The 23782-nt window shown below is 56.6% G+C and overlaps 1 protein-coding gene across 5 annotated transcripts in view; it reads left to right on the top strand.

The window, feature by feature from the left end:
* Positions 1 to 23782, top strand: part of LOC136382110 (contactin-4) — an 813951-nt gene that overhangs the window by 386689 nt on the left and 403480 nt on the right. The window lies entirely within an intron of this gene.

The following is a 23782-nucleotide window of genomic DNA, read 5'->3' on the forward strand; positions in this document are numbered from 1 at the left end:
CAGTGAAGAGGGAGATGGTAGACTCACTGTGACAGCCAGTGTTGCTTCAGGGAGCCAGGGACGGATGGGCTCTCTAAGGAGTCTGTGTTTAAGCTGAAATCTAAGGGCTGGGAAAATGGAAACAGGAAACCAGCACCCACAGCTCTGGGAAGTGCAGGCTAATCGCCAGGGCAAGCTGTGGGAAGACCCTCAGGTGACAATGAGCGATAGGACCCAGGGGGCAGTAGGGGCAAGAAGATGAGAATAGGAATGTCTGCAGGGGTCCAGACCCTGGGGGGGGCAGTGTGGTCAGGTGTGGAAAGAAGGGCATGTCTTCCCCACATAGTGGGAAGGTGTTAGAAAGCACACCCCTCTGAGAAGTGACAGGAAGCTAGGGGCACTGGCGAGGTGCTGGGGACAGTATGTGAGACAAGCAGTCAGAGTCCAGTGAGGGGGGTCGTCCAGGTGTGAGAGGTTGGTGGGGAAGACCAAGGGGGTAGTCATGAGATGTACCTTAAAAAAAAGGGGGACCGATTGAGGGTGTTTCAGAGAGAGGACGTGGGAAATGGTTTAAGTAAGAGAAAGTGGGTGAGTCCTAGGTTTTTAGCTTTACCTACAGGTGAAATGGAGAGATTCTTAGATGGGTTGCCCAGGGGGCATTCGTTGGGAGAAGGCAGTGGGCGTAATCAAGAATTCTCTTTGGCTCTAAAAGTTACAAGTGTCCAGTAACAATTGGATCCATCAGCCCAGAGCTCCCAGAAAAGACAGAGAGACCAGTGGTAGCAGCTTGGGAGCCATCCAGCATTAAAAAAAAAAAAAAGAAAGAAAAAGAAATGCAGAGACATGCCCACGCAATTCCCCTAATTAATTCTACAGAGCATTCTACAGTATAATTGGGATAAATAAAAATTGACAGGTGCTTATTTATTGAAAGATTTGTCTTGAAAAATTTGTTGACAACACGATTTCTGGGAAATGAATTGATTGCTCATGACAAGTAAGCGGTGATAGCTCATTTCATCCAAGTTCCTCCCTCCCCCAAAGACAAAGAAAGTTTCATCTTAGCAGCTTTCCGCTGGCTTTTGGAAATGTGTTTTTGCACATCGCTGTTTTTTTTGGGGGGAGGGAATAGTGATAAAAATCCTTCTGTGTTTGCTCCATAAATCAAACAAGGACACGATTGTGCCATAGTCTCTATCACATTAATTAAGCCCCGAAACAAGGCAAGCATCGCAGCCATTTATAACGGGGTATTGCATAAGTTGCTAATCAATGAGAAAGCCACTAATGAACAAGCCACCAGTCAGCATTTTGAGCAGAAGTTGTTGGTGACTTTCAGCTTAATTAAACCTTGCAGGTGTCAGCAGTGATATGAAAAGATCTTTAATCTGTTGGTGTTTGAATTCCCCCAGATCATTTCTACATCTGTGCGTGTTAGAACCCTTAGAGCCACTCTCTGCGTGGAGGTAGGTTAGAGCGATTTCCGTGTCTTAAAAGACTTTCTATTTGTGAAACCCCTCGTCTTACCTAAAATTGTTGAGATTTTTTTTAAAGACAATCTAATGAAGTTCATGCACCCATCACCCCCAAAATAATGAATTTAGAGGGCTGGACTAATCCCACCTTACACAAACATGAATTTAAAAAAAAAAATGGATGAAAAAAGTGAGTTTTTAAGCACCTTTATGGAAGCATCATTGACATACCATAAAAATCACTCATTTTAAGCATACAATGTAATGATTATTGATATATGCGTAGAGAGAGGGACAGTCATCACAAAAATATGCATAGAATAAATTAAATGTTCAACTTTGGAAAGCTTGCACCCCATGATGGTGTCGCGACTAGCTTGCAGGGAAGGCTGAGATGGAATTAGCTATTAGTAATGATCTAAAATATAAAAGTGGGGCCCTGGCAGTTGGCTCAGCGGTGGAGCATTGGCCTGGCATGTGGAAGTCCCAGGTTCGATTCCCGGCCAGGGCACACAGGAGAAGCGCCCATTTGCTTCTCCACCCCTCCCCCTCTCCTTTCTCTCTGTCTCTCTCTTCCCCTCCCGCAGCCAAGGCTCCATTGGAGCAAAGTCGGCCCGGGCACTGAGGATGGCTCTGTGGCCTCCATCTCAGGAGCAACGCCCTAGATGGGCAGAGCATTGCCCCTGGTGGGCATGCCAAGTGGATCCCGGTCGGGCGCATGCGGGAGTCTGACTCTCTGCCTCCCTGCTTCTCACTTCAGGGGAAAAAAAAAAAAAAAGGTTGATATGACTTTTCTTCTTGTCCTGAAATATTTGCATGAGTTGGCTAAAGCTGAGATCAAAGACAAGATTCTAGACAGGATGAGTCAAGGATTAGTATTAATCTATTCGTTACATAATATTTAAATACCACAAATTCATCTGTAATTACGTTATTTGGCAAAACTAAGAATCCTAGTTCTTCAGGGTGCCCTTATGTCTTTTTAGGGAGAGTTCTTTGAAGTCTAATCCCGGAAAAACATGTGTTCTTTTATAATGATCGCATTCTATTCCCTCGCAGTTCCTGTCACGCTTCATGTAACGAAGCGTCTGTCACAGCTCGCGCCTACGCAGGTCCCGTTCCCGACACTACCCCCCGCCCCCCGTAAGGTGACCACAGAGCTGAGTTTCCCGTGAGGAATGGAAGGACTTGTGGCTCCGGAGCAAACTCTGTTTCCCTCACGGGAGCAGTGTCTGGGGGGGCTTGGCTGTGGACTCCTTGTCACTCACAGCCCCCCCGTCCTGAGGACGCAGGTGACATCCTTGCCGGCAAGCCACTGGCCTGCATCAGCACCGAGGAGCCCGTGCCCGGCGCTGTGTGTTCAGGGGGCCCGGCGGCCCGCCCAGGGGTGGCTCGGTGGTCTCAGAGCGCACTGCTCACCTTCTCTGTTGAGGCTGTTGATCCACAGCCGTGACCAGGGTCAGCCTTCAGTGCCGCTGCCCCTTGAGGCAAAGCTTTCTGTGGTTCCTGAGGCTCCAGCCTGTCCCGGCCCTGTGGAGATAACTTTCCCATTGTGCTGATGCCAAGGGGAGGTGAGTTTTCTGTCTCCCATCAGTTCCATGTCGGAGAGAGGCCCCGGGGCCAGAGGTGGGTCTGTGGACCCACAAACAAAGCGCCGTCCCCAAGTCAGACTCTGCGTCCTCCGTTCTGCACTGTCTCCACGGCGCACGCGCTGTTTGTTGGTGAGGGCCACAGCGTCCCCGCGCCCGAGCACTGCTGCCACAGGCCGCGGCCAGGACCACCTGAACGTCCTGTGTCCCTTCCTCTCCGACCAGCTTTCTTCTCCCTACTGACCCTCGGGCCGCCTGCCCCTCCCTCCGACAGTCACCGGGACAGTGACCTGCGCCTCACCCAGCCAGTCTCTGCTCACTCCTCCCAGTCAGTCCAGCCGGGGTCCCTGTCCGTGGAGCAGCACGGACAGCGTCCCTGTCCAGGTTCTGAGGCCGTGGGAAGGACGCAGGGGGGAGGGCTGTGGGGCGGGGTTATGAAGTCTCCCGTCGTGGACAGCCGTGCTCTGGGCCTTCCCGTCGCTTGCCGCCCCCTGCCTCACCCAGAGCAGCGTCCAGTGCCACAGGCGCCGTCCACTAGGTGCCCTGTGCAGGTGCGCCCTGCCGTCCTCTGTCCCACAGGTCACCGCTCCTGCTCCACGCTGAGCTGATTCTGTGCACACAGGCACTTTACCACATGCCAAGTTGCCGGCAGTATTCCGTGAGGCACCTGCTGTACAGGCTTGTAGCCCAGGAGCCACCGGCTGTGCCAGCGGAGTGTGCCGCCGGCTGTCTTATCCGATGACCCTGTGCCGTCCGCATACGGTGAAGTCGCCGGACGGCACATTTCTCAGAACCCGTTTCCATCGTTACAGAGATTATGTAGGCTCTTTGCACCTGTTATTGGTCAAATGGGGAAGGTGGTCCTGGTCTGAGAGCTGGTGACTGGCTCCCTGTCCCCAGATGGTAGCCCGTGTCACACTGTCTGGGGGTTTCCTGTTCACCGGGACATCTCTCCATGGACTCTTTAAATGGCAGGGACCACGCCTTTTTACCTCTGTGACTTCAGTGTCGTTGAGGATACTCCCTGCCACCTCAGAAGTAGGTATTTACGAGGTGCAGACGCAAAGTAGAAGGGAAGAGGTCATGTTACACTTCCCACCAAGATCCAAAGTGGGCTTGCCTAGTCAAGGCACACATGGGAGTTGATGCTTCCTGCTCCTCCCCCTTCTCTCTCTCTCTCTCTCTCTCTCTCTCTCTCTCTCTCTCCTCTCTAAAATAAATAAAGTTTAAAAAAATAAAATTTAAAAAAAGAGAAGAAACATGGTGCCAAGAACTATAGAAATAGGACAAAACCTTTTCGTTTTCACCTTACTCAAGGCTGGCTTTCTGGTGGTCCTGGAGAGACCAGACGTTCGCTTCCTAAGGGCCCGTATTTGAGATCAGTTCTCTTTTATTTCATTGTTAGTCTCCGGTTCTCATTCCTGATCCTCTCTTCCCCGCCCCGTCTCGCTCACTCGTGGTCCAGATATTTTTGTCATATTAATTCCTCGTCCTGAGCTCTGTGATCTCGTCTGAGTTTTAGGGGTCAGGGCACAGTCAGACCGCGGGGCGTGGTTCCTCCTGGGGGCCTGGGGACGTAGTTAGCTGTTTCTGCGGGGCTTCCTCCTGGCAGCCGGAGAGGAGGGCCCGGATTTCAGGGCGCAGGTACACGGGAGGGTGGGGAGGGGGGCGCAGGTACACGGGAGGGCGGGGAGGGCGGGGCGCAGGTGAACAGGAGGGCGGGGAGGGCGGGGCGCAGGTACGCGGGAGGGCGGGGAGGGCGGGGCGCAGGTACACGGGAGGGCGGGGAGGGCGGGGAGGGCGGGGCGCAGGTACGCGGGAGGGCGGGGAGGGCGGGGCGCAGGTACGCGGGAGGGCGGGGAAGGGGGCGCAGGTACACGGGTGGGTGGGGGAGGGCGGGGCGGGCGGGGCGCAGGTACACGGGAGGGCGGGGAGGGCTGGGAGCTCGGGGAGCAAGTACACCGGAGGTTGGGGCGCAGGTAAAGATAAGCCAGGTTTGTGCAAACAAGCAGGAGGAACGCGAGTTCCAGACAGATGGACGCGTCCCCGTAGACACGCTGATTTCTTGGGTTAAAGGGAAACTGGGACTTTGATTCCAGGCCTGAGCCCACGGTGAGCCTCCCCCACGGTCCCAGGCACCTGTTATCCCTGGTTTGTTCCCGGCGACAATGCAATGACAATGCAATCCTAAAGACAGTGGGCGGGGCCACGGGGTGGCCCGGGCAGTGTGGAGTCTGCACTACGCTCAGAAGCTGCTGGCCTGAGTGGCATTCATAAGGAGAGTCATCGTCCTTGAGCCCTTGACCTCTGAGTCTGCCTCCCTGTCAGGCAGGAGAGGAGGGACACGCCCCCGGCTCCGTCACTTGTCAGGATGTTGGGGGGGGGGGGGACGTGGGGCTCCGGAGGAAGGGAGTGCAGAGGAAAGGTGAGTTTCCTACCTCCCGGGTCACACGCACTGGACGCCATTGCTCCCACCAATGAGGCCACGCCCACCCGCTCTCTGCAGGTGACATCCTACCCCTCTCTGTCCCCATCATGACCTTCAGCGAGCCGGCAAACCTCAGCGGGAAAACAACTTCAACAGTCCCCTCCTTCTCTGCCGTACCTCATGTAAATTCATTCGTCACCACGGCTCCGTCTGCTGTGTGTTTAAGTAATGAAAAATGTATCACTACATTCACTACACAAATGTATTAACTTCCTCTGTAGTTCAATGAAAAATGCCTTCTTCTCGATGGACAAACACGTTGACATTCAGTCTGTGGCATTGTCTCCCGGACAATGCTCCTCTTGAATGAGGCTGTAATGCAAACACTGCTTAAGGTCTCCGTGCGGGGGAATTACACTTTTCTAAAAAAAAAAAAAGAAAGAGAGAGAGAAAGAAAGGAAAGGAAAGGGGAGGGAGGGAGGGAGGGAGGGAGGGAGGGAGGGAAGGAAGGAAGGAAGGAAGGAAGGAAGGAAGGAAGGAAGGAAGGAAGGAAGGAAGGAAAGAAAGAAAACTTATCTTCAGTAGCAAAAAGTATTTGTGTCAACAGTGGCGTCTGTTTCTTTTTTTTTTTTTTTTTTTCATTTTTCTGAAGCTGGAAACGGGGAGAGACAGTCAGACAGACTCCCGCATGCGCCCGACCGGGATCCACCCGGCATGCCCACCAGGGGCGATGCTCTGCCCACCAGGGGGCGATGCTCTGCCCATCCTGGGCGTCGCCATGTTGCGACCAGAGCCACTCTAGCGCCTGGGGCAGAGGCCACAGAGCCATCCCCAGCGCCCGGGCCATCTTTGCTCCAATGGAGCCTTGGCTGCGGGAGGGGAAGAGAGAGACAGAGAGGAAAGCGCGGCGGAGGGGTGGAGAAGCAAATGGGCGCTTCTTCTGTGTGCCCTGGCCGGGAATCGAACCCGGGTCCTCTGCACGCTAGGCCGACGCTCTACCGCTGAGCCAACCTGCCAGGGCTGTTTCTGTTTCTTATGGCAAACAAGCATCCCTCCTGGAGAAAGGACACACGCACAGTCATTTTTCGTGGGATGCTACGCAAGGATATTGTTACAATGTTTAATATATTTAAGGACTATACACAGTAACCAGTTGGGGAAAAAAATTAAATGTGTTGGAATGAAGAGGAAATGAAGACAGTCTTTGCGGTGAAAAGACACGGCGTGGTCCCCCCAGTCGTTAGACTCACTTCACGTGGTGAGTGTGTACGTATCCGCCAGCTGCGTCTCTCTGCGCCACCTTGGAGCGCTTTTAAATTTTCACGGAATGGTTTGTTTTTCTTTTTCTGTTGAACCATGTCGCGGTCCTGACTTCAGACTGAACCCTGTCACCCCCTAGTGGCCCCTCCAACTCCGCCACTCTGGTGATTACTACCGATTATTACTACTCTCTCTCTCTCTCTCTCTCTCTCTCTACTACCGATGTGCCCTCCCCACTCCGGCTCCTTGAAAAGCTGCCTGTTTTGTGTTAGGGGTGACGCTTGCCGTCTCCAAAGAAAGATACAAATCAAGTCGGAATAAAGGAGTGTTTGTGATATCAAAACATCATTTGCAGTCAATGTGTTTTCTCAATCTTTCTACTTCCCACAGATTTTTTTGTTTATCTGTAGTTTCAGTCAAGCCTTATCTCCTGTTGGACTAGTTTGAAGATAAAGAATTGAAGCAAAAAGAGAGAGAGAGAGAGAGAGAGAGAGAGGTCTTCCATCTCTCTGTCTCTGTACACCTGCGTGCACACTCACACATCCCTGTGTGATCTCCAGACCACGTGGGCACTCATCCCATCACCATGGAGTAGCTGGGTGCACATTCTCTGCCCCTGGGCTGTCCTGTTGTTTTTGGAAGCAGCCACCAGGGGTGTCTTGAATGTCCCCCCAGAAGGAGATGGTTGGACGTGCCCCCCCACACCCCACAATCTGCCCTGCTGTCGTCCTACTCTGCTTATTATGGCCACATTCAGAGGGGGCAGGGCCCCTTCACCTTGATGGGACCGGCAGGAAGATGAAGATAAAGAGATCCCATCCCAGAAGCGTCCATATCTCCCATCGCCAGGGACCAGGGTGGACTCCCTCTCCTCTCCTCTCCTCCCTGTCCCCTCTGTCCCCGCCGGACACCGGATATCGTGTTTATCTGGATGAGACCGAGGACATCGAATGGAGCAATGGGGCCATCATTTCCAGAAGGCAGAGACCTACCACCTGGTAGGTGGAGAAGAAAGACTGGGCGTGATCTCTGCTCTTGAGCTTCTAAGTCAGTCTGGCCATAAAGTAGTTTGTGGAACAAATTAAGTCTTTCTTAAATGCGTTTGGTGTCGGCCAATTTCCGAGCTCCCCAGCCTAAGCTGAGACCAGTTGGCTGTTTTATAGCTGCCCCTACTTCTCATTATCAGCAATGAAACCCAAACAAGCTTATAAAACCCTAACAGACTCCCGGGCACGGGGCTCGTGGTAAGCGTGAAGTTTTATGAAGCCTGTTTTCTGCCTCCTTCTGACGCGTGTGCCGTGGAGGACAGGGCCAGCCGCTGTGGAATGAGCAGGACTCCCCAACTCACCGCTCGCCATCAGCGCTTCATTGTGAATACAGTGCATGGTTTCCATTTACTAGTACGTCCACTAGGCACTGTTTTTTTATTAAAAGGAAAAAAGTTAATAAGCTGGTGTCCTCCTCTGCCCTGTTTCTAAGACGAGCACAGCACCCAGGTTTTGCTTATTAATCTTCAGCTTGCGCCGTGCCAGGGAACCTGGTGTGTCCTCCCGGCGTGGGTCCCTGCCTCGTCATGAGGCCGCTTTGAGCTGCCTCTGCGGTCAAGGTCTCTCAGGGTGTGCCCACCGCTGCCTGTCCCCGCCCTGCTCACCCAGCCACGGAGACCACTGCCTGTCCCCGCCCTGCTCACCCAGCCACGGAGACCGCTGCCTGTCCCCGCCCTGCTCACCCAGCCACAGAGACCGCTGCCTGTCCCCGCCCTGCTCACCCAGCCACGGAGACCGCTGCCTGTCCCCGCCCTGCTCACCCAGCCACGGAGACCGCTGCCTGTCCCCGCCCTGCTCACCCAGCCACGGAGACCGCTGCCTGTCCCCGCCCTGCTCACCCAGCCACGGAGACCGCTGCCTGTCCCCGCCCTGCTCACCCAGCCACGGAGACCGCTGCCTGTCCCCGCCCTGCTCACCCAGCCACGGAGACCGCTGCCTGTCCCCGCCCTGCTCACCCAGCCACGGAAACCGCTGCCTGTCCCCGCCCTGCTCACCCAGCCACGGAGACCCCTGCCTGTCTCCGCCCTGCTCACCCAGCCACGGAGACCGCTGCCTGTCCCCGCCCTGCTCACCCAGCCACGGAGACCGCTGCCTGTCCCCGCCCTGCTCACCCAGCCACGGAGACCGCTGCCTGTCCCCGCCCTGCTCACCCAGCCACGGAGACCGCTGCCTGTCCCCGCCCTGCTCACCCAGCCACGGAGACCGCTGCCTGTCCCCGCCCTGCTCACCCAGCCACGGAGACCGCTGCCTGTCCCCGCCCTGCTCACCCAGCCACGGACACCGCTGCCTGTCCCCGCCCTGCTCACCCAGCCACGGAGACCGCTGCCTGTCCCCGCCCTGCTCACCCAGCCACGGAGACCGCTGCCTGTCTCCACTCTGCTCACCCAGCCACGGAAACCGCTGCCTGTCTCCACTCTGCTCACCCAGCCACGGAGACCGCTGCCTGTCTCCACTCTGCTCACCCAGCCACGGAAACCGCTGCCTGTCTCCACTCTGCTCACCCAGCCATGGAGACCGCTGCCTGTCCCCGCCCTGCTCACACAGCCACGGAAACCGCTGCCTGTCCCCGCCCTGCTCACCCAACCACGGAGACCGCTGCCTGTCTCCACTCTGCTCACCCAGCCACGGAAACCGCTGCCTGTCTCCACTCTGCTCACCCAGCCACGGAGACCGCTGCCTGTCCCCGCCCTGCTCACCCAGCCACAAAAACCGCTGCTTCCTGACTCTTGGCTCTTGGCTCGGAATCCTGACGGCAGCTGTTCCCGGGCACGTCGTCCTGACCTCTGGGGCCCTAGACCTGTGGTGGAGGGCCGTGCCCACCCTTGCCCCAAAGGCACTTCCTGCACTTTGACACCCGATGACAGAGGCTGTCCTTTTCGCTTCCTTCTTTGTCCAACCCCTGACTCTGCCTGGGATCACTGGCCTCCCTGGTGGAAGGGAACAGGCCACACTCTGAGGAGCCCCAGTTAGACGGAAAGCCCTCTTGCACTTTTCCGACTCTGTGACCTTGGCCGGATTGCGAAGGCGCCCTCTCTACGCTGTCCTTCTGCAGTCCGGGTAGACACGGGACAGGTCTCGACGGGTCACGTGTATAAACTGTCAGGGTGCTGGGCCACACCTGGCAGGAACCTGACGATTTCCTCTGGCTGGACGCCCACTGGCAGCTCTTGGGCCCCATGTCTGCACCCGACTCCGCCTGGCTGCCCGCTGCCCTCTGGCTTCAGGCCCTCGCCACGTCCACTCCTCAGATCCCCCCAGGGCTTCGTGGGCCCCGCGACCACAGCGTCATCTTGTGATCATCAGTGTCCTCGGTCCCTGTCCCTGTCATGGAGCTCCAAAACCTCTTGGAACGTCCCAAGTGAGAAGAGTGAGAAGGGTGTCAATATTTGTAACAGATCTCTTTCCACAGTCGCTCAGTTTCTGTGAATGTAGCGACTTTTAGAAAGCGCCTGAGGGTGGGGGCGGGTTGCCGGGGAAAGCAACCCTGTGATTGGCCGGTTGGAACTTTCTGTCCCGCCCCCCTGACCTTTGGGGAGGGCACAAGGGCTGGAGGTGGAACTGACTGCCACTGACCAGTGGTTCGGTCAGGGACACCTGCATAAAGGAGCCTCCATGAGCACCCAGAAGGGTGAGCAGGGTTTGCAGAGAGCTGGGCTGGTGAGCAGCCGAGAGGGAGGGACAGTGGTGTGTTCCACACCCTTTGCCCACACCTGGCCCTGGGCACCTCCCTGTCCCCTCCGCCTGTCGCTGAGACCTCTCCCGTCCACCCGTCTCTCAGTTGCATCCTTGTATAATAAACCAGCGATCTAGTGAGTATAAAGCTCTCGTCTGACTTCCAGGAGCCGCTCTGGCAAACCAGCCAGAGCAGAAGAGGGGTTCATGGGGACCTTCCATTTCTAGCCCATCGGTCAGAAGGCACCCAGGTGACACCTGGATGGGTTGTCGGTCTGGTGGGCGGGGGCCGTCTGGCAGGGCTGAGCTCTTCATCTGCAGAACCCGGCACTGTCTCCAGATAGATAGTGTTAGAATCAAGTGGAATTAGAGGCCACCCGGCCAGTGTCCCAGAGAGTTGAGCTCATTGCTGGAGGCGCTGGACAGTCCCCACATGGGTCAGCGGTGGGCATAGAACAGAGGCAGCCATTGTCTCCATTCGGAGCCTCACCCCAGACTCCTGGTTCCCGTGACTCCGTGTGTGGCCCTGCCACCCCCAGTCAGAACCGTGGCAGCGGGAGGTGTTTATTTCAGGAAGTCCCCCGCAGGCCTTACAGGCCCTTCGGATTTCTACAGGAGGTTTTCTGTATCAGAGAGGGGGGCGAGGTGCAGAGACTGAACCTTTCTACAGGGGATTAAGATTTCTCTTCTTTTCACACATGTCATCATATGAAAATAAATAAGTAAAACAACCCTGCAATGATGATAAACTTTGATACGTATTCATTACTTTTAAATGTTCGTAGAACTCCTAAACCGCACGGGAGGGCGTGTCCGTAGTGAGAACGCAGAGAGGTGATGATGCCATCTCGCTGGACGGACACAGGTGGCGATCTGACCGGCACCTCAACCTCAGCGTGACGGCCCCTCCTCATTTCTCCCGCAAACCTGTGTCACCTGTGCTGTCTTGCACCTCGGACGATGGCAGCTTGTTCTTCGTGCCACTCAGCCACTCAGACCTCCTCGCTGGACTCCATTTGCCAAAACTCTGCCTGGTCCTTAAAGACCGGAGAGGCATACCGTGTTCTCATGGCTCGGTTGCCAATGAGAAGTTCACTGACACGGGGGCTGTGTGATTTGGGGCACGGGACCTCGCTGCTCTGAACCTGTGTCCTCTTTTTGGAAAAGAGAGACGATCAGGGTGCATACGTCCTGTTGGGCAGATAAAATGTATTATGCTCACTTTGTTAAAGAGGCCATCGCCCAGGTGATATTAATGTGTGTTGGAGATCGTTGTAACCTGGGGCTTGGTTTTGGGATTAAGCCTTTCCCACCCTTTTTGCTGTAGGGCGGTACAATCCAATCATGCCTCAGAGAAGTGACTTTGTATTAGAGACTACCCTATTTTGTATATTGGATTAAAGGTTGTGAAGCTACACTATAAAATGGGGGCAGAACGGGACTTGACGCTTGGTTCCTGAGATTAGCATGAGAGAGCAGAGAAAGTAGAGCCAGCAGCGGAAGGCAGCCACGTGGAGGAGGCCAGGAAAAGCAGCCAAGATGGTGGAGTGCTGAGTGAGATGCCAGTTTGTGTAGAGTTTGTATCTGGGATAAGGAAGGAGATGGGGAACTGAGGAAAATAAGGCTGGTGAGCTAGAAACCTTTGATTCTAGGAAACTCGGATAAGTCAGTGGCTTTGTGAGCACTGAGTGTGACTGGGTTTTGGAGCCCAGTGTGTTTTTACTTGCCCGCCGGGTGCAAGGTAGGATTAAAGGCTATGGCCCACCAGTTTGTGGCTCCATTGTTTCTTTACCGACTGTCCGAATCCAATGTGAACCTGCAAGGGCCGGGCTGCTGTGATAGTGGCCCTGGCCGTGGCTGCTGGCTTTACACGTCCCCAAGGTGGACGTGAGGTCTGGAGGAAATGTTCCCATTAGAAGCCAGGTCTGTGCGGGAGACCCGTCAGGGAGGAGATGCGCAGACCACGCCGCCCGGGGCATCTCACCTCCGCGGGACCCTCTTTGGTCCCAGGTGGTCATCTCTTCCCCCAGGTGACCTGCCAGCTTTGCTGTTGGAAAGCTCTCAGCAGACTGTTTCCCGGGCCAGCAGCGTCCTGCGCACACGCCACCTGTCCCCATGATCCTGAGTGTCTGTCAAGCTCCTGCAGAACACACACGTTGTGTTGCATCCTGAGAACGGGAATGGGGGAGGGTAGACATGCAGGCAAGGCGTCCCTGCTGACCTTCCAGAGAAGACAGCTGACAGAGACGTTCCTGTGACAGGGGCGTAACTTGTGACGGAGACACCCGGGGGGGAAAGGCGAGAGGCGGTGTGACAGTCACCGTCTTGGTCTCTGTGTGGAGCGCCCTTACAGAGAGAGAGTCTAGCAGTTCTACAGCGGCCCCATCTCAGAGGGGCCCTGGCTCTCCTCGTCTGCAGCCCTGGCATCCCCTGCAGGGCTGCTGCAGCCCCCCCTTCCAGCCCGGGGGGCCTCGTGGAACCCCATCCAGCCCGGGGGACCCCGCAGAACCCCCCTTCCAGCCCGAGGGACCCCGCGGAACCCCTTCCAGCCCGGGGGACCCTGCGGAACCCCTTCCAGCCCGGGGGACCCCACGGAACCCCTTCCAGCCCGGGGGACCTCACGGAACACCTTCCAGCCCGGGGGACCCATGGAACCCCTTCCAGCCCGGGGGACCTCACGGAACCCCTTCCAGCCTGGGGGACCTCACGGAACACCTTCCAGCCAGGGGGACCCCGAGAAACCCCTTCCAGCCAGGGGGACCCCGAGGAACACCTTCCAGCCAGGGGGACCCTGTGGAACCCCTTCCAGCCCGGGGGACCTCGCGGATCCCCTTCCAGCCCGGGGGACCCCGTGGAACCCCTTCCAGCCCAGGGGACCCCGAGGAACCCCTTCCAGCCCGGGGGACCTCGCGGATCCCCTTCCAGCCCGGGGGACCCCGTGGAACCCCTTCCAGCCCAGGGGACCCCGAGGAACCCCTTCCAGCCCGGGGGACCCCGCAGAACCCCCTTCTAGCCCGGGGGACCCCGCGGATCCCCTTCCAGCCCGGGGGACCTCGTGGATCCCCTTCCAGCCCTGGGGGACCCCACGGAACCCCTTCCAGCCCGGGGGACCTCGCGGATCCCCTTCCAGCCCTGGGGGACCCCACAGAACCCCTTCCAGCCCAGAAGACCCCGCGGAACCCCTTCCTTCCAGCCTAGGGGACCTCGCGGATCCCCTTCCAGCCTGGGGGACCCCGCGGAACCCCATTCCAGCCCGGGGGACCTCGCAGAACCCTTTCCTCCCTCTCGGTCACCTGCAGTCGCTCTTCTCAGCTCTAAGCCCGTGTTCTGCCTGGATCTGATCACTCCTTCGTGTCGTCCCTTCGTTCTGCTCAGGTGAAGGCTGCTGTCTGCCTGGCGTTGACTTCAGTTCAACCTGAGACACTGTCACCACCTTAGACCCTCCCCGTCCTGTGTGGGTGCCCGCTAGCCCAAGAGCAGGAGCAGGCACACCAGCTCCTGTGCCCTGTCCCCCCTCGGCGTCCCGTCGTGCCAGGGACGGAGAACAGACGAGGAATCCCTCGAGGGCGGGTCCTCCGCATCCCCCCAGAGGAGAGAACTCGGGCCGGGACTCGCACCCACAGCGCCAGCCGCCCTTGTTTCTTAGATCGGGAAAGGGGTCAGCAGTGCTTGTCCTTGTGAGAAGGAAAGTGGGGGGAAGGTCTCCTTTGGAGGAAGGGTCCCCCAGCTTTCTTTGCCATGAACTGCCTGCATGTCCGTTTCTAGTACATTGACCATCCTGGGAGCTGTTGTCAGAACCATCCCGTGAGTTCTTGAGGCTCAGAGCCAAGGATGGATGCTGGTGGCACAGGGCTCATTCCGTCTGTCCTTCTCTCTGTCGGTCTGTCACTGTGCTATCACAGTCTTTGTCTTCCTTCTGCTCTGGAAATCACCTGTGTCTACAGTAAGGAGACAGGACGCGGGCATGACTGGATTTCCGGGATGAATCCATGGATCTGAGTCACTGCAGGCCCTGTGGTCTTTCTGTAGGAAGGTCACAGAACCAGGGCGTTTGGGTTTGTGTGACCTAGCGTCGTTGGACATGACGGAGCATGTCACAGCGCGGCTGACCCGAGGAACTCTGGCCTGACACCTCTGTTCCTGCCGCACGTCAATGCTGCCTCAAGAGCGGACGCGGCGACTCTTCTGATGCTAACAGAGGCGGCTAAGCCCTCATCCTGCGTTTTACAAATATCTGGGATTACTCTGCTTGTTCCCAAGATGCAGGCTTCATGCATCAAACGCCTCCCATCCCGGGAAAATATGCCGAGCTCATTTGCCTCAATGAAATGGCAAAGAACACAACTCTAAACGGGGTGGCGAGGGGGAGGGGAGCTGTTTCGATGGCATTGGAATCATCTGATTAAATGGATGTGAGAGCCACAGCAGAATTAGGGAAAGCTGGCACACTTTACAAACCCTTTCTCTTTCTTGTTTCTCAGACATGAAAATTGTTGAGACTTCAGGTCTGGTCTGTGTGTTGAAAGTTATGAGTGTTTTAGACATCAAAGGGCCTGATCCCCCTGGCTGGTTAGCTCAGTGGTAGAGCGTCAGCCTGGCGTGCAGGAGTCCTGAGTTCGATTCCCGGCCAGGGCACACAGGAGAAGTGCCCATCTGCTTCTCTACCCTCCCCCTCTCCTTCCTCTCAGTCTCTCTCTTCCCCTCCTGCAGCCAGGGCTCCACTGGAGCAAAGTTGGCCTGGGCGCTGAGGATGGCTCTATGGCCTCCACCTCAGGCGCTAGAATGGCTCTGATTGCGGCAGAGCGACGCCCCAGATGGGCAGAGCATCGCCCCCTGGTGGGCAGAGCATCGCCCCCTGGTGGGCGTGCCGGGTGGATCCCGGTCGGGTGCATGCGGGAGTCTGTCTGACTGCCTCCCCGTTTCCAGCTTCGGAAAAATACAAAAAAAAAAAAAAAAAAAAAAAAAAAAAGGGCCTTATCCATTCATTGAGCTCTGGGGTGAGGGGTTGGGGGTAAGAAAAACAGCCAACGTGTGACATCATTTCCTTACGTTCTAGGGAACAGATATTACCGATTGGACGTCAGGAACACAAGCGGGTCTCATTGTAGAGGCTCTTGTGCCCAGATCTGCGGAGACCGATACATGGTTCACTGAGACGCCTGCACTGTTAGCTCTTCCGAGCCCATTTCTGTGGGGCTGCAGGTGGTTTTATCTGAGACAATCAATTTACATAGAACAATTTATTCTCTCTCTCTCTTTTTTTCATGCTGTTAAAGCAAATTGGTATGTAATTAGATTTATATACTGAATAATCTCATTTGCATATCCAATTAATTCTTCCTGTTTTAATTTGCTAGGGTTGAATTCACAGTACTAGTAAAAATAGCACTTCCAATGATCACGGACTCAAAAGTTTTTAGTTCTTTTTGTTTTTTTTTTTTCCTTTTGGCTGTGATTTGTTCAAGATGTTCTATTTCAAACTCGGTTTCCAGCTTCCATTTTTGAAATCTTTTCGGGGGATCTGCGTGGAAGCTTTGACCTACAGACGCCCTTTAGCCCCAGACCCCGAGGTGATTTTGCCCGTGGCTCCTGCTGGCCGAGGATGTGGGTGCTTAGGAAGCACTTCCTGCCTCAGTGCACCGTGTCATTCAGAACGAGGGAAAGCCGGTTCCGGGTTTCCATCCTCTGACCTCCTGTCACGTGTGTGCAGTGCGCTCCCACACAGACACGGGACACACGGTGACGGTTTCTATGCGTTGGACCCCCTGCAACTGCTGCGGTGCACGCGTGACCTTGATTCCAGCACGCCCGGCTTCTGCCCGGCCCTCTGCTCCAGTGACGGGCGGCTGACTCTCCCTGAGCGTCAGTGTCCTCCTCTGTGACGGTGACAGGGAATGCTGTGCCGCGTCCCTTCCAGCAGGGCCACGGTGTCTGGCGTCTGGCGTACGGCGTCCGGGAGAGTCGGCGACTGTGGAGCCAGCCCCGGGTGGCCTTTGGAGGCAGCTGGGTCTGGTCCGTCCTCAGAGTCGTGAGCGCCGTCCGTCTGAGTGAAAGTTCGATTTCTAGGATGCCATGTTGTTGTTGTTGTTGTTGTTTTGTTATGAAGCTCAGTAAACATCGATCAGACAACTCCCGGGTTCAAAGGGCGGCTGTCCATTTTGTGCCGGGGGCGGGGTCTCTCTGTGCCTCCGTGTCTCCGCCGGTGAATCTAGGATGGTAAGGAGTCCCCTCCTCACGGGATCCTGGTCAGAATTAAAGGGGCCAGTGTGTGTCCAGCCTCAGGAGATTTCCCAGCGCATAGTAGGTGTGCGTAGTCAGAACACGGCGATCATCACCCTCTTCTTGCAAGGATATGCATGCGTATCAGTTTTTTATCGTGACCTGTGACCAAGTGTATCAGTTTTCGAGGACCGCTGTAATAAAACTGGACGCACTGCGGGGGCTGAAAGTCCAGCATCGAGGTCTTGGCCCGTTTGGTTTCTCCAGTGGCCTCTGTCCTTGGCTCACGAAGAGCAGCCTTCTCGTGTCCCCGTGAGTCTGTCCTCTGGACCTGCCCCAACCCCCTCTCTGTGTGGGGACATCAGCTGCACTGGGCGGTTCCTCGCACGTCATTTCTGAGCCTTCGTGTCCACGTCTGGCGCTTCTCTGCGGCTCTTTCCTGCGGGTTCAGGCTGGGAACGTGGGGGCCGGGCTCACCCTGCCGGACGACTGGCCCACGCCACCGCGGGAACCCTTTACCAAGAAGCCCACGGCCCTGGCCGGTTGGCTCAGTGATAGAGCGTCGGCCTGGCGTGCAGGAGTCCTGGGTTCGATTCCCGGCCAGGGCACACAGGAGAAGCGCCCATCTGCTTCTCCACCCCTCCCCCTCTCCTTCCTCTCTGTCTCTCTCTTCCCCTCCCGCAGCCAAGGCTCCACTGGAGCAAAGATGGCCCGGGCGCTGGGGATGGCTCTGTAGTCTCTGCCTCAGGCGCTAGAATGGCTCTGGATGCAACAGAGCGACGCCCCAAGATGGGCAGAGCATCGCCCCCTGGTGGGCATGCCGGGTCAATCCCGGTCAGGCGCATGTGGGAGCCTGTCTGACTGCCTCCCCGTTTCCAGCTTCGGAAAAATACACACACACACACACACACACACACAAAGAAGCCCATGCAGCAGTTATAGAGGTACTTTAAAAATGTGTTTCTCGGGTGTTAAGGCAGCGTGCTGAAATACACTTCAGCAATGAATACCCATAAAAGAGATCTCGGCGCTGCAGAGCCCCGCGCCATTGTGAAAGCACATCTTCACGTGTGTTATCCTGTGTGAGATTTTAAACTCCGCTTTGAAACTGGGCAGAGACCTGAGTTATGAGCCGCCTGAGAAAGTCAACTTCACTGATGTATCGGCACAAGGCCTTTCTGACCCGACACGGTGTCGTCCAGCATGAGCACCGACCGTGTCCTGCGACTTGGCTCTGAGTCAGGGCCTAAAGACAGAAAGCTAAGCGTTGCCGAAAGCGCAGTCCAGCCTCAGACAGAGTGCAGGGACCTTCCAGCGGCTGAAGTACTTAGAGAAGTGACGAGGAAGCCATAGGAAAGTTCCAGGAGAGGCATGGATCCGGAAGGCACGCCATCAGCAGCGGCAGCGGCAGCGTGGTGACGCGTGCACTCGGGGAGGCTCGGTGGCCTCCGCCCTGGGCGAGCCTGCTCTGCGGGCCTCAGCTGGGGCTTCCTCGTGAAGTCCCCCGAGTGTGGCAACAGTAGCCGCTGCCTCGGGGCGGCCACACTGCGGTCTGTGTGCATTGTCCGTCCAACACTCTGTGCCTTCTGTGGGGGGGGGGGTGTCCATGTTCATGAGCAGTCCCACGAGGAGAAGGACTCACTGCTGACCGCACGCCCGGAGATGGGGCAGGCACGTCCTCGTCAACGCGTGTGAGCCAGGGTGAGGTCTCTGTTTCCCGTCCCGTGTGGGCCCAGTGGTGTTGACAACACTGCCTGTCCCAGGGAGTGTGGAGGAGGGGAGGCCGACCTCCCTTCCACATCATGTGCGTGCTCTTAGAAGGCTGTCCTCGGACAACTGGAAGGGCCGGCTGTACCCAAGTCAGATGGACCTCAGTGACGGACAGCCAACATGGGTGGCCTTGGAGGAGGAGAAGTGATATTTTAGCAAAAAGGAGAGAGGAAGGCATTGAAGGAACCCATGATTAAAGAGACAGCAAGGAGGCCCTGGCTGCTTGGCTCAGTGGTAGAGCATCGGTTGGTGCGTGGAAGTCCTGGGTTCGATTCCCAGCCAGGGCACACAGGAGAAGCACCCATCTGCTTCTCCACCCCTCCCCCTCTCCTTCCTCTCTGTCTCTCTCTTCCCCTCCCGCAGCCAAGGCTCCATTGGAGCAAAGTTGGCCCGGGCACTGAGGATGGCTCCATGACCTCCGCCTCAGGCGCTAGAATGGCTCCGGTTGCAATGGAGCAACACCCTAGATGGGCAGAGCATCGCCCCCTGGTGGGCATGTTGGTTGGATCCCAGTCGGGCGCATGTGGGAGTCTGTCTGTCTGTCTCCCCACTTCTCACTTCAGAACAATATAAAAAGAGAGAGCAAGTAGGACAGAGGCACCAGAGACCCTGCGGGAAGGTGTCTTCTCCCCTGCCTGCACCCTCACTGCAAGGGAGGAGGCTCCAGAGATGAAAAGAGGTGTGACCAGAGAAGGACAGTCAGACAGACTGCGGTGGACCTTCTCGAACCCTTATCCTAGTTGGTTGAAGGCGTAAACGAAGGAAAGAGCAGAACAGGCTTGTTGACATCCTGCGCTTGGCAGTCAACATCTGTCAACATCTGTTAGCTTCCAGCAGCTTCCTGTTGAAAGTTCAGGTCCAGCCACAGGGTCACCGAGGGATGAGCTGTTCTCAGAGACCACTCCAGACTGTGGAATCCCGAGCCTTTCACCCTCACCGGTGAAACGTGCTCGTCTCCCAAATCGAAACGAGGGAGAAGCTGCTTAATGTCTTCCAAACCCCTGTCGGCCATCTGGAAGGTACACATGGGACGCAGACATTCCAAATATTGTATAAAGTCAACAACATGGAAAGGATACCTCAGGGCTAATGATTCCAGAGGCACACTGGTATTTTGACCAAAAAAAAAAAAAAAATCATGAGAACGTTTGCTCTGTGGTGGTGAACACGTACTCACTGGTGACCGGGAAGGGTTTGTATGTAAAAAACGGTCACCCTCATCAGGACACAGTCTCCTGCTTGTGTCCACCACAAAGGACAGTTTCCTTCAAATCTGGAAGGAAAATTTCTTCTCGTTGTCAACGCACTGCTTTCGCGACAGAGTCGATGCCTTTCCGAGAGTGACCACGAAAGCCGTTTAATATTCGTAACTGTACATAGCACCGTAGGAGAGACAATGGGGTTGATGTGGCCTCCGCCGCAAACAGCAGCTGGTGCCGCACAGCGATGGGGAGGATGCCACGTTCTCTCCTGTCTAGTTTGCATGCTTGTGAGGGGACGTCCCCTTCCCCAGAGAATGAGAGAACCCTCACACAGGTGGAATGGCTGCTCTGCATTTACATGGCATCATCCATAACCTGGATACTGGCATCATGTGAGGATTTGCGTCATGAGCCGCCGCCCCTCCGAGCGTGAACCGGCTCTGGGTACCATAAATGTCACGGTCGTTGTACTACCTGCGTGGGACACACAGGCTGCATGCATGTCAGCGGGAAGAAGAGGGCCACACGGCCGTGGAAGAGTGACCGCAGCTGCAGAAATGGGCAGTGTTCCCGGCACGGCATAGGTTGCATACGCTGTCTAAACACCCGCGGGGAAGGGAAGGGGGTGCTTCCATTCTGGCGTGAGCTCAGAGGGCAGGAACTCAGGAGACCTCCACTCGCCCGGCCGGGTCAGCCTCGGTGCAGAGAGAGCGGGGCGTGTGGTCTGACCCCAGGGAACTCAGGAGACCTCCACTCGCACGGCCGGGTCAGCCTCGGTGCAGAGAGAGCGGGGCGTGTGGTCCGACCCCAGGGAACTCAGGACACCTCCACTCGCACGGCCGGGTCAGCCTCGGTGCAGAGAGAGCGGGGTGTGTGGTCCGACCCCAGGGAACTCAGGAGACCTCCACTCGCCTGGCCGGGTCAGCCTCGGTGCAGAGAGAGCGGTGTGGTCTGACCCCAGGGAACTCAGGACACCTCCACTCGCCCGGCCGGGTCAGCCTCGGTGCAGAGAGAGCGGTGTGGTCTGACCCCAGGGAACTCAGGACACCTCCACTTGCCCGGCCGGGTCAGCCTCGGTGCAGAGAGAGCGGGGAGTGTGGTCTGACCCCAGGGAACTCAGGAGACCTCCACTCGCCCGGCCGGGTCAGCCTCGGTGCAGAGAGAGCGGTGTGGTCTGACCCCAGGGAACTCAGGACACCTCCACTCGCCCGGCCGGGTCAGCCTCGGTGCAGAGAGAGCGGGGCATGTGGTCTGACCCCAGGGAACTCAGGAGACCTCCACTCGCCCGGCCGGGTCAGCCTCGGTGCAGAGAGAGCGGGGCGTGTGGTCTGACCCCAGGGAACTCAGGAGACCTCCACTCGCCCGGCCGGGTCAGCCTCGGTGCCCAGAGAGCGGGGCGTGTGGTCTGACCCCAGGGAACTCAGGAGACCTCCACTTGCCCGGCCGGGTCAGCCTCGGTGTAGAGAGAGCGGGGCGTGTGGTCTGACCCCAGGGGGCATTGCCCAGAAACTGCGTTCTGATCCCCTGGGTGGCCCCGTCTTCAACCCACGTTCCGCTGGTTGTCACCAACGGCTTGTCATCCTGACGGAGGAAGGTCTCGTGTCTCCCTAAGCTCTATAAATGCCGTGATGACGGCAGCTACCTCTCCTTGTTCTCCGCTGGAGTCCCCCAGCTCTAGTCCCGGGCCCAGAACGGAACATAAACTCAGCTAAGACGTGTTGGCCGAATTAATGAATGGGCGCATGGTGACACTTTTAATGGGATGATAAATGATTGAGCGGACAGTGTCAACAGGGAGTTCTCTCTAATGAACCTTTTGGAATGTGTGCCATCCTAGCTCAGTTTACAGAAATCTCTCTTCAGATCTGGGTAGAAGAGCAGCAGCGGGCTCAGAGGGGACAATCAGACGCCGTGTACACAGGACTGTGTGTCCCCTACTCGCCCCCCCCCCCGTGGCCACCTTTACCTGGGGAGGAGGCTGCCGCGTTCCTTGGAAGTGGTTTGGCCCCCCCACCTCAGGAGAACAGCTCCTTGGGAGTTTCTGGTCCAGTAACTTCCCAACCCAAACGAGCAAGCTCTCTGAGAAATCCATACGTAATGCAGAGGATTGGAGATCACGCCGGTGGTCCCAAGTGATGTGGAACCGTTCCCCTCTTCCTCCTCCTCCTCTTCCTCCTCTTTCTTCTCCTTCTCCTCCTCCTCCTCCTCCTCTTCCTCCTCCTCCTCTTCCTCCTCCTCCTCTTCCTCCTCCTCCTCCTCCTCCTCTTTCTCCTCCTCCTCCTCTTCCTTCTCCTCCTCCTCCTCCTCTTCCTCCTCCTCTTCCTCCTCCTCCTCCTCTTCCTCTTCTTCTTCCTCCGCTTTCTCCTCCTCCTCCTCTTCCTCCTCCTCCTCTTCCTTCTCCTTCTCCTCTTCCTCTTCTTCTTCCTCCTCTTTCTCCTCCTCCTCTTCCTCCTCCTCCTCCTCTTCCTTCTCCTTCTCCTCTTCCTCCTCCTCTTCCTCTTCTTCTTCCTCCTGTTTCTCCTCCTCTTCCTCCTCCTCCTCTTCCTCCTCCTCCTCCTCTTCCTCCTCCTCCTCTTCCTTCTCCTTCTCCTCCTCCTCCTCCTCGTCCTCCTCCTCCTCTTCCTCCTCCTCCTCCTCCTCTTCCTCCTCCTCCTCTTCCTTCTCCTCCTCCTCTTCCTCCTCCTCTTCCTCTTCTTCTTCCTCCTCTTTCTCCTCCTCCTCTTCCTCCTCCTCCTCCTCTTCCTCCTCCTCCTCTTCCTTCTCCTTCTCCTCCTCCTCTTCCTCCTCCTCCTCTTCCTCCTCCTCCTCCTCCTCCTCTTCCTTCTCCTCCTCCTCTTTCTCCTCCTCTTCCTTTTCTTCTTCCTCCTTTTTCTCCTCTTCCTCCTCCTCCTCCTCCTCCTCTTCCTTCTCCTTCTCCTCTTCCTCCTCCTCTTCCTCTTCTTCTTCCTCCTCTTCCTCCTCCTCCTCTTCCCCCTCCTCTTCCTCTTTCTCCTCCTCCTTTGTGGCAATAAAACTAAATTGCAGAAATGGGGCAGCTGATTGTTCCAGCTTAGGAAGTAATCGCAGACCAAAAACAGAGAAGTCAGTGCCGTGAGGCGCTCAGCTGAAGAACACGCATGGTTGTCCAATCCCGGGGCACAGCGTGTCTGAAAACATCCCTGCCTGTCAGGAAACAAGGGGACGGGCCCCTGGCTTTGAGACGCGTATTGAAAACCTATTCTGAACTGGATGCGGGAGCCGAGAGAGGCGGGCTGTTTGATCAGAAACATTAGAGAAATCCGTAGCGTGAGGCTCTTGATTATAGGTTTGTCACCTCCGTCTCTCCCGCGGGTCAGGCAGCTGGTGAACACCCCCTTCTGTCTAGGAGCCTCCTCGCCGGCCTTTCCTTCATGCCGAAGTCAGCGCGGCAGTCGTTTCATCGCTGCTGGGACACGGGGAATTTAAGGGCAGTCTTTATTTTGGTTCTAAGGAGGTGTTTGCTCTCGTGGCTTGAACGTTGGATCGGCTCCGTGCCGACCGGAGGGGACTGTGGGGAGCACAGGAGTAAAATAGTTTTTTCTAAATACACAGTCGGTAGACACCCGCCCCCCCCACGCGGCATGGGGGCGTGTAGGCGCCGTGCAACCTGTCGGTGAGCCGTGCACCTGTGTGTAGCATGGCTCTGTGGTTCGGACGGAGAGAGGCCCGCAGAATGTCACGTCCTTGTCACTGTCCTCCAGCGGGAAAGAGTTCTAGGGTATAAACAAAGGTATTTTTAGAAGGGAAACTTCTTTGTCTCCTTTTGATCAGAGACTTGTTGAACTTCAGGGGGCCGGTGGATCCAGGCAGCCCTCAGAAGTCACCCAGGTCTCTTGCAGTATCCACAGAACGGTCAGATGACATTCCCGAGTGATTCCCAGCTGTCCTGACACTCCAGTGGGTGGATCAGGTCTGACTGCAGCCGTGACCAGTTCTTCATTCAAGGGCTTGCAGTAGAAATGACCACAGGGGTCCTGAGAGTACGTCGCTGTGACTTGCCGCTCCTCTGGGGGAGAGGGGGCAGACCCTGTACTGAGTGAGCTGAGTGATCTCGATGGATCAATTCAACCAGGTGGATGTGAAGGCGGGCCCTGTCCACACACCCCACCTTATACTGGGTGGG

This window comes from Saccopteryx leptura, chromosome 10 (genome assembly GCF_036850995.1).
Source record: "Saccopteryx leptura isolate mSacLep1 chromosome 10, mSacLep1_pri_phased_curated, whole genome shotgun sequence".
In the NCBI taxonomy this organism is placed as follows: domain Eukaryota; kingdom Metazoa; phylum Chordata; class Mammalia; order Chiroptera; family Emballonuridae; genus Saccopteryx; species Saccopteryx leptura.